The sequence below is a fragment of the Asparagus officinalis genome, chromosome 1 (assembly GCF_001876935.1).
Source record: "Asparagus officinalis chromosome 1, Aspof.V1, whole genome shotgun sequence".
In the NCBI taxonomy this organism is placed as follows: domain Eukaryota; kingdom Viridiplantae; phylum Streptophyta; class Magnoliopsida; order Asparagales; family Asparagaceae; genus Asparagus; species Asparagus officinalis.
The window spans coordinates 34,405,260-34,419,921 of NC_033794.1; the positions used below are offsets into that span (position 1 = coordinate 34,405,260).

Here is a 14,662-nt window from a genome sequence, read left to right on the forward strand (position 1 = left end):
TGACCAAGGTAGTTCAGCCTGCATTGATCAAATTCCATGAGTGGATTTACAGACTGTGAATAGAAGAAAGGACACATCGAATGACGGTGATCTTTGCTCGACAATCAGCTTCCCAACCTGCTAATTTGTTCTTCATTTTGTTCTCCCATTCTAGAAAATAGTATGACTTTGACCCGCTTTTAAAATAGAGGAAGTCACATATATATTTAATGAAAGGAGCAAAATGTTGAAGCTCGTCCAATGCTGAATAAGGTTTCTTCCGCCATCAGAGAGATCATCACTGAACAATAAATCCATCATTGATTTTAATCAAGCCAGGCAGTTTGGGGGCATGAGAATATGTTACTGCTACACGTTTCATGAGACGATTCCTAAGGAGCTATATAAGACAATTCTTTTCCTTAATTTTCATTCAACAAACAAAAGCCACTTCTTCAACTTCGAACATGACCATCTTAAAGGGTCATGAAGTTTTTCTTTACATAAACCTCAGTAGACTAAATCTAAGTAATTTTGGATGAAAAACAAGACAAGTTTATTGCATCACACAAGCCAAATGTATCAACCGGCAAAAACTCCAATAAGCAGCTCAGTATTCTTATCGCAGAAAGCCCAAAATGAACCCAAAAAAAAAAAAAAAATACAATGGTACTAGTTGCCCACGCAATACATAAAGAAACCTGTAAAAGATAAATCCTAACAGAAAAACATGCACCAGTAAAATCATTACACTGAATTTAGAGATTTAACAAAAGAAGAGTCGCTGGCAACATGAAAGATAGAACATTCAACATAACAACACCTCAAAATCTTTATTTACTTCCATGTCTAACAAGTAACAACTAAGAATAATAACCAGAAACAAGTTGTAAACCAAAATTTTCACTTGACTGACTTGATCTCAAATTCTAACATAAAATCCTAACAAAACATACTACTCTTCAGCCATGGTTCCCTTCTCACTGACGTAGATACCATCAAGAAACTTTCGGATGTCCTTGTTCTTAACATGGCATTTCTGTTACCAAACAAGAGACTTCATTAGCAACAAATTATCATACAAGTAGGCACAATAAGAAAGCACAAAGAGAGTAGTTAATTAATATAGGTAATTTTTAAAGAAAAAAGTAAATATTAACCTGATTAATCAAGGCAGCAGAGCGCGAAACAAGTTCAATATCATTTCCATCAAGGACAAGCTCATCTTTCACCTTCTCGGAGCGAGTAATTGACACACCCTCAAGCATATCAACCTTCCTTACCTAATGAAACAATGCATTGCATTACAAGTATTCCTAGGAAATTATTATAATTGGTATTGCACATCGCCCAGGTCTTATGGGGAGGATTATATTTATCAAGAAATTTTTAGATGATCAATTAATTCCAAATTTGTAGTGGTAACACAGTAAAAAATGATGTATTTCTCCTTTAGGTTAATATAGCAGGGGAACTTTTTTTTTACATGAAAAACATGATAATTTTTTTAAACTATAGAATTAGCATAATGTGAGAAGACTAAGTGATAATTATACGAGGAAGACTTCACAAAGAGAAAAACTGACATTCGTTCATTAAGGAAAAACTTAATTCAGACTCACTGCCAAAGATATTATCTGTCCGAAAATCCTCTATTGTAGCTTCCATCCTCCTAGATGAAAAGCCTACAAGATTTCCTCCACAACATCAATATCAACAAATATAACAATTAAACAGATATATAACCACCACGAGCACATAAAAAGGTTTCTTTCTATTCGTCTCTCAACATGTGTGATCATTTTGGATTTGGCAACACATACGAAATCTTGACGGTTCCAGACATTATTACAACTTAAGTCACACTTACCATAGCATCCAAAACTATCAAGGACCATCACTGTTGTTTGGACAAAACGTACACTGTATACGGTTCGCAAGTGATGGATACAACAAAAAGAATGAAGAAATATTGTTGCTGTGGTAATGCCGAAGCAACTGAATGAATGTGATAAATTTTCTTTTATCTGTAAGGGTCACATTGTTTTACAAATCATGCAATACCTGATTGGCAAATAATAAAGGAAAAATAAGACTTTGCGAGAAATGCAGGGTGCCAAAAAAATAAACAAATGCTTGAGCAAGTAAATGATTCAAATAAAGATGACATCATCATATTACATATGAACAAATGTAGTGAAGTGCAATACAAAGTTCACCTTCAAAAGTAATGACCAGATAAATAAAGTGAAATTTCCATCTTATTAATGTTTAGTCTCTGGCCTCAAATTGATCACGTATATACTTTTCAAGAGAAATACTTTTTCTTTTGCATTGGAAACTGTCTCAACACTCGTCTTATGAGCTTTCTCTATCTGTATTGCTTTCTATACTATGTTATCTACCGCTGCTTTTAAGATGATATAAAGTGGAGCATCCATTTCATAAGTATTTGAGCGGCCTCAAACCTCCAGTTGACATCTTTAGTTGTTCCCATCACAAATGGTTGCATTGAAAAATTTCCCAACACTTACACAATGAGCTTTTATCTACTAATTTCAGAATCATTAACTTTATCCATCTTTTTTTATTTTTTTCTAAAGTATGTTGTTATCCATTTCCAAGTAATAGATGACACCAAGATGATAAAGAAGAAAATCTAGGACTTGAAACCAAAATAAGAGCAGCTCCAACTGGGAGGCTGTATTTTGCAGCCAGACTACATTTTGCAACCTCCCCAAAGAATATTTTCATGCATTTTCTATTTTAGGGGGGGCACTCCAACCACCCCCTCTATATGAAACTCTTTTTAAAAATATATATTATTAAATGATTATTTATATAATACTTTAAATAATTTTGAAAATATAAAATGATAAAAAATTATATGAATTAATTTAAAATATAAAATATATTATAAATTAATACTAAAATTATAATATATAATATAATCATATATTTAAATAAAATTAATTATCTTTAATGATTTGATAATAAAAAATAGATAAGAGCCTTTAAAAATAAAACCGAAGGCAAAAAAAGATAATGTGCGGTTCATTTTAGAGAGAACCGAAAAATAATTAGAAACAGGGTACCGATGGAGTTGGCTCGAAAATGCAGTTCCAGAAAAATCTTTTAACAACCAGAAGGTATAGCATAATAGTTGGAACAATCTTCATAACTACTCCAAAGTCCAATTCTCACTCCATAATGAGTTACTTTTTGCCGAAAGTGATGAAATTTTATATATTAAATTTAGCGGCATTACGTAGAAAAATAAAGTATATGGAAAAAAATTAAATATCGGGCAGGTCATTTCCTCCATATCCACCGCTTCTATAGTCAGGTATTCCGTATTGACTTCCTGCATAACTATATTCATGATTAGGAATATCAGATGAATAACCTCCAGTTGTGTTTCTATTTAAAATCTCTTGTTTTTTAATTCAAAAATACTCGTGTTCCGAAGAATCAATAATAGCATCAAGATTAATTAACATAATTTTACTTTCTTGTCGTTCCCTTTGAAGATCTAATTTTTATATCGTTTTCGGCCCTTAACATTATAATCTGGTGCATTGTCATTCTATCATTTTCTCGTTGTCCATGACTTTTTTTTAAAAGATCAACAATTTCTTGATTATTTTTATTGAGAGTTTCAATGTCGAGGTTCTTTTCAGTTTCCTGTATTTTTATTGTGTAAATATTTATAGAGATACTTCGGGTAGAAATCATTACTGAGGAGAAACCAATGCAATGAGAATCTAATGTGAGGAGTCTCCAACGCGAAAGGAATCCAATGTGAGGAGTCTCCAACACATAAGGATCCAATGTAGGGAGTCTCCAACACCAGGAGAATCCAATACGGGAAGTCTCCAACACGAAAGGAATCTAATGTGGAGAGTCTCTAACACAAAAGGAAGCTAACGCTGGCAGAAATCTAACGTGGGGAGACTCTATGCTAGCAAGAATCCAGTGCATGGAAACTCCAACACATAGAGAATCCAATGTGGGGAGACTCCAACACGGAAGGAATCCAATGTGGGGAAGAATCCAACACAAAGATAATCCAATGCTAGTGAAAAGAATCCTATGCAGGGAGAAATATTATATCATGACATTACATCCATCTCTAAACAACTCACAACTTATATTTTTATTTCTATAAACAACTTCTTCAATAATGAACTATGAAGCTGGACTGTCACATCTACCTTCTTCTTCTTCTTCTTCTTCTTCTTCTTTTTCTGACGATTAGGAGGATGATATGACACAATGGGAGAAGGAAGATGGAATCTTAGCTCGCGTATATACCTCTAATAATAAAATAATGACTTATCTCTCTTAAGAGGCAGAGCGGCCAAAACGTATTAGCTCAGTTCCTGGTCATTTGGTGATCAATCGCGAGAGGGAAGAAGGTAATTCTCAAATCTACATTGATTATTTTTCTGATAACCGTACATATGATGCAAATGAGTTTATTCCTTCATATAGTTGAGGCGGTACGTAAGCATGACAACTTCTTCGTACAGAAGATGGATGGTGTCGTCAAACTTGGGCTATCAACTTTACAAAAAGTAACAGCGATATTTCGCATGTTAGTATGGAACATCAGCAGATAGTACTGATGAATATGTTAGGATCGGTGAGTCAACAGTAATTGTATGTTTAAAAAGATTTTGTAGAGCAATTGTAGAAGTATAAGAAGATGAATATCTGAGAGCCCCAATGTCGACGATGTTGCAAAGTTATTGCAAAAGGACGAAGAAAGAGGTTTTCTAGGAATGTTGGGAAGTCTAGACCGTATGCATTGGTAATGAAAAATTTATCCAACAGTATGGGCAGGACGATACTCGGGACATCATGGAGGTCCAATCATTATTCTTGAGGCAGTAACATCATATGATCGATGGATATAACATTTATACTTTGGTTTACTAGGATCCAATAACGATATTAATGTATTGCAGTCGTCTAATTTGGTTGACAATCTATCATAAGGTATTGTTCCTGCTCATTAAACAATTCAAGAAAAAAATTATGATGTCGGTTATTATTTGGCCGATGATATATATCCGAAATGGCCAACACTTTTTTAAACTATTTTCAATTCCAATGATAAAAAAAAATAATATTTTTGCAATGATGCAAGAAGCATGTTGAAAAGATGTGGAGCGGGTATTCAGTGTTCTCCAATCACGATTTTCTATCATCAAGGGGTCAGCCCGTTAATGGGATAAACAAACTCTGCATAATATCATGATGATAGGGACTTGGGTAGTATGGGATGCCTAAAGTCTCACATCGAGTAGTTTGGGATGCTTGATGGGGTATTTAAGTGGTTTGGTTCTTCCCCCTTAACAACTAGCTTTTAAGGGTTGGTTCCCCAAATTGCTAGGGTGCCTATCAAATGGTATTAAAGACAGGTTAAGGGGAAACCCAAGCAACTTGGGGAACTCACCCTTAAAAGATAGCTGTTAAGGGGAAGAACCAAACCACTTAAATACCCCCATCAAGTATCCCAAACTACTCGATGTAGGACTTTAGGCATCCCATACTACCCAAGTCCCTATCATAGCACCACCCCTGAGAGCCGACGTCCCGAAGGCTGCACTCTATGATGCTTCACTTGGCGTTGCTTCACTCGGCTTTTCTGATCAGTCCCTCCATATGTAGCCCTTTTCGTGACGTCGATAACCAGCTTTGATACTATTTGATAGGCACCCTACAACTTGGGGATCCTACTCTTAAAAGCTAGCTATTAAGAGGGAAGAACCAAGCCACTTAAATACCCCATCAAGCATCCCAAACTATTCGATGTGGGACTTTAGGCATCTCATAAACCCAAGTCCCTATCACATGACTGCTTGTATTATAATGCACAATATGATTGTCAAAGATGAACGCGACAAGTAAGAAGATGTTATCATTTTAACTCCACAATCAATTCTGAATGCTGAAAATATGGAGATAACCGAAATTGAACGATTCCAACGGTTACTTGCTCGACATAAGAAGTGGAAAACAAAGAAGCTCATTTTGCACTTTGAAATGCATTGATTGAACATTTGTGGGAAAGACATGGAAATGAAGCGATGTAACTTTTTTAATTAAAGTTTCGATGTATTTCAATATTAGTATGTTTATCTTCCATCTAATTTTCTAATACATTTTCATTTTTAATTACTTGGTTCTTGGAATTTTTTATTTTAATTAACATTATTCAATATTAGTCTCATTTTGAAGGTATCGACAAGACATTTCCAACTATAAAATTTTAATTTAAAAATAATTAGTAGATATAAACTTATGTTGATTTTAAATTACTAGTTACTAATTAAAAAGGATATGAAAGTAATAAGTAATTGATTACCAATAATAAAAGGGCAAATTTGGTATTTAGAAAAAAATAAACAGTTGCTTTGCAGCCAATTGCAAATTCAAGAGAGAGACTGCATACATGCAGCCTCATTCCCTCCGGCTGCATTTTGCAGCCGGAGATGCAGCCCGGTTGGACTGCAACGGGGCTGCAAAATCCATTTTTGCAGCCCCGTTGGAGTTGTTCTAATTAACTAATTGTTACTCAGTCTGATACAAGCCAAAGCCTAACCCATTAAATTAAGCTTGTGAAGATGAAATTGATTGTTAGTAAAACAAAGCGAAAAATATGAATGAATATTGACTTGTACTGTTGATTCACTGATGAAGGGATGTTAAAGATGAAAAAATTGCGCGCTAAATCCATCCATCCGACCAAACATTGTACCTTCTTCTCGCCCAAAAAGTTCCTGATCTCGATGCTGGTGTTGGAGTTGCCAATGCTAGCATTGATCGGAAAGTGAGCGTACACAAACCTCATCTTGTACCGATAACCCTTGGTGACTCCGGTGATGAGATTCTGGACGTGGCTGATGGCAGTCCTGATGGCCTGATCGCCGCCATCGTCTTCCTCGATCCGAACCAGGCGTCTACCTTGAGCTTGCGGCCGCCGTCGGTGAGCTGAAAGTCAAGGTTGAGGTGCTTGAAGTTGCGGGTGAGCTTACCTCGGGGTCCCTCGACCTCGATGATCTTGGCGTCCACCTTCACCTTCACTCCCTGGGGGATGTCCATTGTCTGTGAGGACAGGATCGTCTTCATTGTTGGGGGACCAGTTGGATCTCTAAAGTTTGGGTTTAGGAAAAAGGAGGAGGGAGATCCAAGTGGCGGCTGAGGTTTGGATATAAACTTACATAGTTATAGTTATTAGGGTTTTTTTTATGGGATTTATATAGGACAAATTTTAAAAAGAAGGAGGGAGTTATATGGACATTTAAGGGCTGTTTGGTTCGATATTAAAGGGGTGAAAAACACAGAAAACCCATCCACGTCAGAGTTTTAACCCTCCACGTCAGTTTTTTTTTGTTTCCGTCCATTTCTTTATGCCGCTTTGGTTCGCTCGGATGGAAGAGGGAAAACTCTGCTGAAATCGTCGTCAACTAAGATTTTTTTTCCCTCTCCGATTTCCTTCCCCAACCAAGTAAAATTGATGAAAACTCTGTCACGTCATATTTTTTTCCTTCTCTGCTTTGTTTACAAAAGTTTTCCTTTTTTTTCTATGCGAACCAAACACAAGAAAAATAAATACATTGGTTTCCCACCTTTTTTTATGTGCTAACCAAAGCAAAACAATCTATTTCTTAGAAAAGTTTGGAAAACTCAAAACTTGTGTTTCTTTACATGGAATTGCATTTCTCTATACCAAGGAAACGAACCAAACAGCCTCTTAATACCAAAAACAGATCCATTTTCATAATATTTTCAAAAACCGACCTGGTTTTAGTCTTGGAGCTGAAATCATGTCGGTTTTTGTGAAAAAACTTTTGAAACTTCACGGGAGTTGAGTTGAACTCCCGTGAAGTTTCAGAAGTTTTTTCACAAAAATCGACCTGGTTTCAGCGTCAAGGCTGAAACCAGGTCGGTTTTTGAAAATATTGTAGAAATAGGTCTTTTTTGGGATTAAATGTAGAAAGAGGTCGTTTTTGAAGATTTGTCCGAGATATATATCAAGTAATGTAGGCCGTTTGATAACATGTAGGGACTCTTAGGGAAGTCAGATCGGTTTGCAAGGAAGAAATGACAGAGTTAATTTGAAATTTGGTGCTCCACTCGAGTTCCCATCCTTTTTATTGACTTTTGTTTTGGTGCCTCGAACATTTGTTTGACACCATGATACCCAAAGTTCTAACTTTGATATTCTAAAATTTATAAACAAATTTTAAGTTTGATACTTTAATATTTACATATTTTTAACTTATTGATATTCTAAAGTTCACACACTCTTCAACTTTTGTACCCCAAACTTCTATAGGATATTAAGGTGCCAAAAATGAAACATTGGTGCAAGAAATGCAACAATGTGTGTGGCCCTTGGGGTATCAAAATGTCAAAAAAAAGCTCGCAATATCAATGTTCGAAAATGTGTAACTTTAAGATTTCGAGGTGCCTCGAACATTTGTTTGACACCATGATACCCAAAGTTCTAACTTTGATATTCTAAAATTTATAAACAAATTTTAAGTTTGATACTTTAATATTTACATATTTTTAACTTATTGATATTCTAAAGTTCACACACTCTTCAACTTTTGTACCCCAAACTTCTATAGGATATTAAGGTGCCAAAAACGAAACATTGGTGCAAGAAATGCAACAATGTGTGTGGCCCTTGGGGTATCAAAATGTCAAAAAAAAGCTCGCAATATCAATGTTCGAAAATGTGTAACTTTAAGATTTCGAAGTGTCAGAAAAACTTTTGATGTATCAAAGTTAAAATTGGTGTAAACTTTAAAATTTCAAAATGTCAAAAAACTTTTGGTGTCCAAGTTGAAAAATGGTTTCTGCATACGTACCCCTCCTATCATCTATATTTACAAATTTACTATGCAAATCTTGAAACATATTAAGTTATCCCAAAACTCCGACATTTAATGTTTCTACCCTAAAATTTCATGCATGTCCTCATACAAATACCCCAAAATTCGAGTATTTGGGTGCATTCTCAAATACTAATACTAGGGATAATTTTGCAAATAATGATTTTGTTGGTATAGATGCAAAGAAATCAATGGATCTCCTACATATATACTAGCCAAATATATCATACTTGCATATTTACCTTTCATCTGCATATCCACTAATTAATCTCTACATTCTTCCATATTAGATTTTTTAATAACTTCTCATTTAATAATGTTACTTTATAGGAGTCAATTTGCAAATATGTATGTAGCTTTGGGGCTAAAGTTATTAAGAGGATATACTTTGGAAGGCATACACGAAATGATCCTTTTTTATTGGAGAGAGGGAGTGTTTTTTTCCAAATATTAGCAAATATTCAAATAGGATAGGTTTGGAAGCTATACAAATAAAAATTTGAAAGGTTATAATTGTGCTATTTTATTTTGCAGTCAAGAAAATGAAAGGGAACCCGTTGATTATTTTTGAGGGTTCGCATTATCTTTAATGTTATGAAAAATACTATTAAAAAGTGGTAATTGGATATAGCCCAATTACTCCAATCTTTACCTTCTTTTCCAAATTTAAGGAATAAGATAAAACTGCATACCCATTACCGATGGCAAATTTCAGTAGGGATCCTATCAAAACTATGTTTTTTAGAAGTGGGTGATACACAATTGATAAGATAATAAAAATTACCAAACTAACCTTCTAACCACCTGTAAATGGTACACAGCAATCCTTTCTATGGAGGTGTTCCCTTAGAATACTTACTCGGCAAATTTGATGCAAACCATTTTCCGACCTATACCCACCCACAAAATGAACCATCAAAATCTACCCATTTAGTTAAACGGGTCATAAATGGGTGGGTATTATTTTCATTACAGATAAATGTGTCATAAATGGGTGAACTATTATCAGCCCCATTTGTCCATTGAGATCGGTATTCTTTCTAAAACACCCTCAAAGTTTCAACAATTGTAAAAAGTACTTTTAAAAGTTTAAAATTACATAAAACACCCTAAAAGCAAACTAACGAGTAGCACACATGAAACCTGGAAATAACCAGCAAGCCCTTGAAAATTTGAGATTTGTAAAAATACACACTTAAAGTTTAAAAAGTTTACAAAAACCATCCTCAAGAGCTTAAAAATACAAAAAAAAAAAACTCACAGAAATTTCAAACTTATAAATGACGCAAGAAATCTAATAATTTTCAATGACCACCTATAAATTTAGATTTCCATAAAACACCTTCAAAGTTCCAAAAAAATGCAAAGAAAACTCCTTCAAGTGTTAAAATTAGTAAAACCATCCTGAAATTTTACAACCTACATATGACACATGAAATCTGAAAAATGTCAACAGTCCCATGTAAATTTGAAATTTGTAAAAATTACCTTCAAAGTTTAAAAACTGCAAACATCACACTCAAGTGTTCAAACTTACAAAAAACTCTAAGAAAGTTCTAAACTCATAAATGATATATGAGGGCTAAAAAATTTTAGCAGCCTCTATAAATTTAAAATTTGCAAAGAAAACACCATCAAAATTTTAAAAATATAAAAAACATCCTTAAGGGTTTAAAATTAGTAAAACCACCCTAAAATTTCACAACTTAGAAATGACACATGAAACCCATAAATTTCAAGACCTCACCTATAAAGTTAAAAATTATAGAAAACTCCCTTCAAGTCTAAAAAATTGTGAATAATGGCCCAAAGTTTGAAATTTATGCAACACAACCCATAGAAAATGCTTGTTATTTCTAGTTTTATAGGATGTCAAACTTTCTAGAGAAAATTGTGTCAAGGCCCCAATAATGGGAAGTACATGTGACCTGACTCCTCCACCTTTTCCCCTTATTGATCAGACACAAGAAACTGCATGTAATGTGTCCGGGCCCCACCACGTCAGCCGTATAGAATAAAAGGTATTGTATTTATAATAAACCCCAAATTGCCATTCTCTTTCTTCCCCAGATGCAGCGCCCCTAAGGCTTTTCATGAGCATAAGTCAGATCCCATTAATGTTAATCTGATGGAGGAATTGGAGGGAAATTTGCCCCCAATTTTCTCTATCATGAGCAATAACTCTTCTACTTAATTCTTTAGGGTTTTTGCTCTTCAATACTCATCTTGTCCTTAAATTCTCTCTATTACTCCTTGTACCTTCCTTTCAAAATGGCTGAGAAGGCTATCATCTACATAGTCTCTTCAGGTGATAAAGCAGTTTTCTTAAAAATTTACCCTTCAACTACCCTGAGGGAAATCAAATTTTATGTGTCAGAGAGGTTAAAACTTCCATATGATTCTTTATCTTTAGCATACAAAGATGAAACAAACATCAACATCAATTTTCCTATTGAGAATGAAGATGATCTGTTGTCTATGGTGGAGCATAGCCGCAATATTGGGTTAAACGAGATTCACATGAAAGCTTTTCTAGAAACAGAGGATTCTTTAAGTATCCATAACAATGAGAAAATTAGACAAGACCCGTAAGTTATTGTATTTTTTGATGTTAAGTTCAATATTTATGACGTTAAGTCTAATGAGTTGGACCTTAAGTCGAAGGGCTTTTATGTTAAGTCATTTAGGTTGAATAATAAGCCTACACTAGTAGAAAAACGACCAATCTAGACGAAAAAAAATTCTATCTAGGTTGAATCAAACTAGACGAAAATTTTCCGTCTAGGTTGATCCGTCTAGTTTGGATCGAACTAAACGGAAAATTTCCATCTAGTTTGTCAAACGAGATGAAAAGGTCAACCTAGACGGAAATTCCGTCTAGGTTGCCTCAACCTAGACGGAATTTACGGAATTTCCGTCTAGATTGATCGGACAACCTAGACGGAATTTCCATCTAGGTTGACCATACAACCTAGACGGAAATTCCGTCTAGGTTGAGGCAACCTAGACGGAAGTTCCGTCTAGGTTGTATGGTCAACCTAGACGGAAATTCCGTCTAGGTTGAGGGCAAACTACTACGATGAAGTTTCCCCAGTCTTAGGTTTGGACCTTAGGCAATATTAATGCTGCTAGTCGGCCCTTTGCGACACGCCTACCCCTAAGTCTCGTCATCTCTCTTACTCTCCATCCCCGCTACACTTCCCCTCTCACCTGACCCCCCCTCCTCCGGGCCCTCGTCCGACGCACCACCGCCCGTCGGCTACTCTGCCCCCTCATTCCTGACGCACCCCTTCGCTCCGCCTCCTCCGACGGCCCCCCGCTCCGCCCTCGCAGGCCAGCCCCCCTTCTCCGAAGCGAGCTAGTCACCGCTCCTCTGGCCCCGTCCCCGACGGCCGCCCAACTCTTGTCCCCAGCCCCCCCCGACGCCCCCTCGACCGCCCCCCTCAGGAGCCCTCGTCCCGCCCTTTCCGCCTCCCACTCCCCCCGTCCCTGAAATCCATCCTCCGCCTCCCCCTCGTTATCGACCACCCCGCCTATTCCCCTTCACTCCCCCTCCCCCCTCCTCCCTGTGCTCTAATTCCGGCGTCCCTTCCGCCTTCTCTCCACCCTCGCTCCCCCCGGCCCACTTGCGCTTCCTCCCTTCCTCCCCCCTCCCCCCTCTGACAACGAGCCCCTCCCATACCCTTCGCCCCTCCCCTCTGGCAAGCGGCCCCTCCCCCCTTCCCCCCCGACCACAGCGCCCCCCCCGAGCCCCCCTCTTCACCCTCGCCGCCTCGCCCTCCCCCTTTCGGCAAGCCTCACGTCCCCTCCGGCCACGTGTCCGTTCTTTCAATCTTGCCTAAAAGGTATGTTTTTTCTACCGAGCTTTAGAATTTTTAAATTATTATTATTTATTGTTGAATTTAGTTTAGAAACCCTAATTTATGATAAAAAAATAAACGAGTTCAATTCTGAAAACCCTAACTTAACTACATGTTAATTCATTTGAACAACACCAGTAATCATATTTTTTTTAAACACTTATAAACCCTAACTCATTTAAGTTTCATTCGTGCTATAAGTATGTGTGATTATTTAAGTTTGTGATGTGAAAATATGTGAAATAATTTTTTGTAAAAAATAGAGTGATATATAACACATTATAAATTTTTATAATGTGTTATAATCCAATTTAGGTGAATAAAAAAATAACGTTATCCCTAGACTTCCGTCCAATAATTACATCCAATTATTTGGACTTATAATATATGATATACGACTCAGATTTGGGTAGGAGACGAAGTTTTCTCCTAAAAATGAGCGTTTATTTTATATTATAGGAATAAAAATTGGTACTGAAATTCGTAATTATTGGATCTGTCCTTCTCAGACTGGTTAGGAATATAGTTGTGCATACATCCAACTTTGTATACTTTGTATATTTTCATTCTTAAAAGTTTTGGCAGCACCTATTCGTTGTTCTCCGTGTACAATAAGCGTATGTTGTTCTGCGTTTCGGGTTATTACTGATACGCATAATAACATCCGCACAGTATACAGGGAGAACAGCGGGTAGGTGCTGCCGAAATTTTCAAGAAATGAAAATATACAAAGTATATGAAGTTGGATGTAAGCACTACTATATTCTTAATGGATAGAAGCCTTCCTATGACAGCCGCAAGATTAGTGTAATTAGTTTCTACGTACGTTTTATATATATTTTATGTAGATAAATATTCATATTGTTAAATGATATATGAACGTATGGTTGATGTGTGTTGAATGTATAAGAGTAATGGATGTATTAGTAGTTGTGAGACTAATCGTATTTAATAATTATATATAATTTACAGATGAGGATAATTCCTGATAAATCATGGATAGATATCCCTAGGCATCGTAGATTTCATGACACATGATACAAGGAGGGATGTGAAGCCTTCATGCGTTATGCGGAAATGAATCCGAGAAATTTAAGAAGCGGTGCTATGTATTGTCCGTGTTGTAGGTGTAAGAATTTGAAGCTGCTGAATAAAAATGATATACGGATTCACCTAATAAAATCAGGTTTTGATGAGAAATATAAATAATGGAACTGGCATGGGGAAGGTATCACTGAAGATGACGATCCAAATATGCATGTTGGTACGTCCGGTGGCCAACGAATAGATGACACAGAAACATTGTTGAATGATATTTTCCTCAACCTACAGAATATGATGTTGATGATAATGTCGAGGATGATATTGGAGACAAAAGTAAAGATGATAACGAAGTTGAAGCAGAAGAGGTAGGAGGTGTCGTGAGTGTCGAAAATATTGATGATATGCATTCCTCCGCAGAAATAAAGCGAATAATGGAGCTACTAGAAGATAATGAAAAGGACTTATATGAGGGATGTACTGAGTACTCCAGATTTTCATTTATGCTGAAACTCCTTCATATTAAGACACTTAGCGGTATGTCAGATAATTATTTTGAAATGCTTCTTGATTTGCTTCGGACTGTAATCCCTGGAGGAGAGAATAGCATACCCCAAACAACTTATCAAGCTGAGAAGATTGTCTCTGCTCTGGGTCTTGATTATAATAAGATTGATGCATGTCCGAATGATTGTATTTTGTACCACAAAGCTAATAAAGACCTTTAAGAGTATCCGACATGTGGAGTTTCTAGGTGAAAACAGCGCACAAATTCTTCAACAAGGATTACACCGGAGACATGGATAACACAGAAGAAAATTCTAGTCAAAGTGCTTCAACATTTTCCATTGGCTCCTAGACTAGGAAGAT

The 14,662-nt window shown here is 36.3% G+C and overlaps 1 pseudogene; it reads right to left on the reverse strand.

Moving 5' to 3' along the window:
• LOC109822660 lies at positions 745-7,223 on the reverse strand (annotated as a pseudogene).